This window comes from Mustelus asterias, chromosome 23 (assembly GCF_964213995.1).
Source record: "Mustelus asterias chromosome 23, sMusAst1.hap1.1, whole genome shotgun sequence".
NCBI classification, from domain to species: domain Eukaryota; kingdom Metazoa; phylum Chordata; class Chondrichthyes; order Carcharhiniformes; family Triakidae; genus Mustelus; species Mustelus asterias.
The window spans coordinates 43,958,152-43,963,184 of NC_135823.1; positions in this window are offsets into that span (position 1 = coordinate 43,958,152).

The window sequence follows — 5,033 nt, forward strand, 5'->3', positions numbered from 1 at the left end:
ACCATGAAACTGTCTTTGATGCATTGTCGGACTCTTGACACAGCATGGGGCCATGGCACCATTTGTAAAGTATCAGTGAAGTGTTAAAATAGGGGCTAGTGCCCTTATAAATATCCTAATTGGTTGCAGAACAGGTAGCTGTGGCTGCAGGGAGCACACCTCAGGGAAAAGCAGGCACCTGTTGGGGAATCAATCCTGGCATGCCGCGATCTACATTTTCACGGTCTCCTACCTCCAGAGCTACCTCCACAGGGAAAATTCCGGCCATAGTTTCTTGCCCTGTTCACAAAGTTCGCAGATGCCCAATAGAGAGTGACACACTGTTTGGACGTCTGGTTAACAGGAACTTGCTGGGTAAACACATCTATGGACAAGCGCACATATAAAAATAATGGGTGGTGCCATTCATTCACTGCTCCTTCCAAAATCTGGCCAATTACTGCGGAAAACCATCAAGACTTATCACTAATAACTACTGCCCCCAATTGTGCTGGTCTTCACAGTGGCGACTGGAAAACCAGTTAATAAATCCAAGACCAGATCAGTCAGCATCGGTGACTCATTTTGGTGGTAGTTGAAGGATCTTTTCCCTCAAATTGCCCCTTTCCCCAATCCTCTACTCCATCACCTGGAGATACATAAGTAGGAACTCCGGACATCAAGAAAATATACTAATTGTTAGTTAATTGTGTATTTGTCAATAAAGTCTTTAGAATCGTTAAATGTCATTTGGTCTGGATGAGAGCAAACACAAATAGCAAGGTTACATCAAACATTTCATTTACGCCTTTCATTCAACCTGACCTGTAATTTATTGTCAACAAGGCTTGTCTTCAAGTCCATTTTGCTGCTTTGCAATGATTAAGTGACTTGCTTTTAAATCTGTATAATTACTACATATTTTAGAAATCTCGATCAAACAGACGAATGAGTATATTAAAAATCAATTACTGGAATTATCAACAGGCAATGTTGATGTATTGAAGATACAATGTCCGTAAGGTTGAAATTACGTGAAATAAATATAAAAGATGCTTTCTTAGCTGGAAGACCTAATTACAAATCTTCCTGCCCATCACATAAAAACTGTTCGTTCCACAATGGCTTTGACTTCATAGGTTAACATTAATACATTTGTCATTATAGTTATTCAAACGACTGCACAATAATGTGCACTGTAACACACTGACTCACAGAATTATAATGCGGCAGAAGGAGGCCATTTGGCCCATCGCGTCTCTCCGATTAAACACCTCACCCAGCACTTCTCGGCCTTTTGGCTAAGATCAAGTGTAGTTATGTTGTCCTGCACTTGGTTGAAGTCATGAGGTTACACTGAGGCTCCATTTGAAGCAATTTTTTAAAGCAGTATGTAGGCCTTTTGGCGAAGATGCAAATGAGATCAAACCTTGGAGGAGGTGCGATGCCGGCTCCAATCATCTTGGATCATGTAGATCAAGCCCAAGACAGGAAGTGGTGAGCCTGTCTTGTCAGCTTGGATCAGGAATGTTTCACTTGCTGAGACTTTGAATTGGACTTTCATTGGAATGAATTGGATATAAACAAACTCCATTCCCTCCTTCTCCCTGTAACCCTGCATATTCTTCTTTTTCAGTTAACAGTCCAGTTCCTTCTTGAATACTTCATCTGAAGCAACCTCTAATAGAGTCTCAGCCAGTGCATTCTAAATCCCAGCCACTCACTGCAGAAAAAGGTTTATCCTCAATATCACTTTTGCTTCTTTGACTAATTATTTCAAGTCTGTGCACTTTTATTCTCAATCCTTTGACGAGTGGAAATAGTTTCTCCCTCTCGTCTCTGTCCAGACCTCTCGGGATTAATCTATCTTCATAAATGAAGTTCCTCATCCTTTGAACCGTTCGAATGAATCTTTTCTGCATCCTCTCAAACACTTTCACATCCTTCCGAAAGTGTAGTGCATAGAATTGGATCCAATACTCCAGCTGAGGAGGAAGTCGTGACTTATACAAATTCAACATAGCCTGCTTGCTCTTGTACTCTATGCCTGTAGTAGCGAGCCCCTTTAAAGGGGTAAGGTTACGGGGGTTTATGTGACCTGCTCGGCCAATTGGGCTGAAGTGCATGAATTCTGGGGCTGAGTACAAGCTTTCCCTGGCAGTTTAAGACTTGGAGTCAAAGCAATTGGTAGCACCATTCTCATTCTCTGTAAATAGTTATTATAGTTAATAAATAGCCTTGTTGTTACTCCCCTTGGTGGTTGTCACTCCTTCTAAGATACTACAATGTCCTTATTATAAAGTTCAGAATTTATGAATGAAAGAATTAGATTCAGGGACTGCAGACCAGAGATAAATCACCTGAGATTAATGTTCAAGTTTGTTGCTTAAAATGAATTTGATGAGCAGAATACTCTGTCAAATATTGGATATTTGACAGAGAAGAGAACAAAACTTAAAATACCAAAAAATAGGGATACCAAACACTTGTCCAATAAATGATCAATTTGTTTAAGTTTATTTATTAGTGTCACAGGTAGGCTTACATTAACATTGCAATGAAGTTACTGTGAAAATCCCCTAGTCGCCACATTCCGGCATCTGTTCGATTACTTTGAGGGAGAATTTAGCATGGCCAATGCACCTAACCAGCACGTCTTTTGGACTGTGGGAAGAAACTGGAGCACCCGGAGGAAACCCACACAGACACAGGGAGAATGTGCAGACTCCGCACAGATAGCAACACAAGCCGAGAATTGAACCTGGGTCCCTGGCGCTGTGAGGCAGCAGTGCTAACCTCTGTGCCACCGTGCCAGCGTAAAGTTTGTCCAACATTGCTGAGAAACCCTAACTAGTCCTAATGCCTGAAGAAATGCAACTGTTGTGATATTCTAATGGTTGCTTGATTATATCCATACATCGAGCTGCAAATGATGCTTTAGTGAGAAGCTCTATATAAAACATGGCATCAGCATTGTAAACTGTGCTCTGTAGTCACCAACATACACCCAGACAGCATGTCCTACCACCCTTGTTGTTATGTATGTTCTCTTTAAGGTACTGGGTCATGTGACCTGGGTTAACATAGAACATAGAAAGCCACAGCACAAACAGGCCCTTCGGCCCACAAGTTGCGCCGATCACATCCCCACCTCTAGGCCTATCTATAGCCCTCAATCCCATTAAATCCCATGTACTCATCCAGAAGTCTCTTAAAAGACCCCAACGAGTTTGCCTCCACCACCACCGACGTCAGCCGATTCCACTCACCCACCACCCTCTGAGTGAAAAACTTACCCCTGACATCTCCTCTGTACCTACCCCCCAGCACCTTAAACCTGTGTCCTCTCGTAGCAACCATTTCAGCCCTTGGAAATAGCCTCTGAGAGTCTACCCTATCCAGACCTCTCAACATCTTGTAAACCTCTATCAGGTCACCTCTCATCCTTCGTCTCTCCAGGGAGAAGAGACCAAGCTCCCTCAACCTATCCTCATAAGGCATGCCCCCCAATCCAGGCAACATCCTTGTAAATCTCCTCTGCACCCTTTCAATGGCTTCAACATCCTTCCTGTAATGAGGTGACCAGAACTGCGCACAGTACTCCAAGTGGGGTCTAACCAGGGTCCTATAAAGCTGCAGCATTATCTCCCGACTCCTAAACTCAATCCCTCGATTAATGAAGGCCAGTACGCCGTACGCCTTCTTGACCGCATCCTCCACCTGCGAGGCCGATTTAAGAGTCCTATGGACCCGGACCCCAAGGTCCTTCTGATCCTCTACACTGCTAAGAATGGTACCCTTCATATTATACTGCTGCTTCATCCCATTGGATCTGCCAAAATGGATCACCACACACTTATCCGGGTTGAAGTCCATCTGCCACTTCTCCGCCCAGTCTTGCATTCTATCTATGTCTCGCTGCAACTTCTGACATCCCTCCAAACTATCCACAACACCACCTACCTTGGTGTCGTCAGCAAACTTACCAACCCATCCCTCCACTTCCTCATCCAGGTCATTTATGAAAATGACAAACAGCAAGGGTCCCAGAACAGATCCCTGGGGCACTCCACTGGTCACTGTCCTCCATGCAGAGAAAGACCCCTCCACAGCCACTCTCTGCCTTCTGCAGGCAAGCCAGTTCTGGATCCACAAGGCAACAGCCCCTTGGATCCCATGCCCTCTCACTTTCTCAAGAAGTCTTGCATGGGGGACCTTATCGAACGCCTTGCTGAAGTCCATATAGACCACATCCACCGCTCTTCCTTCGTCAATGTGTTTGGTCACATTTTCAAAGAACTCAACCAGGCTCGTAAGGCACGACCTGCCCTTGACAAAGCCGTGCTGACTACTTTTGATCATACTAAACTTCTCTAGATGATCATAAATCCTGTCTCTCAGGATCCTCTCCATCAACTTACCAACCACTGAGGTTAGACTCACCGGTCGGTAATTTCCCGGGCTGTCCCTGTTCCCTTTCTTGAATATAGGGACCACATCTGCAATCCTCCAATCCTCCGGAACCTCTCCCGTCTCCATCGACGATGCAAAGATCATCGCCAAAGGCTCCGCAATCTCCTCCCTCGCCTCCCACAGTAACCTGGGGTACATCCCATCCGGTCCCGGCGACTTACCAACCTTGATGCCATTCAATAGTTCCAACACATCCTCTTTCTTTATGTCCACATGCTCGATCCTTTCTGTCCACCGCAAACCAGCAGTACAACCACCCAGATCCCTTTCCACCGTGAATACCGAGGTAAAGTATTCATTAAGCAGCTCCGCCATTTCTAACGGTTTCGCACAAACTTTTCCCCCTTCACCTTTTAAGGGTCCTATGCCTTCACATCTCATCCTTTTACTCTTGACATATTTGTAGAAAGCCTTGGGATTCTCCTTAATCTTACCCGCCAAGGCCTTCTCATGACCCCTTCTCGCTCTCCTAATTTCCTTCTTAAGCTCCTTCCTACATCCCGTATACTCCTCTAAATCCTTAACACCTCCTAGCTCTCTGAACCTTCTGTACGCCTCTCTTTTCTTATTCACCAGGTTCA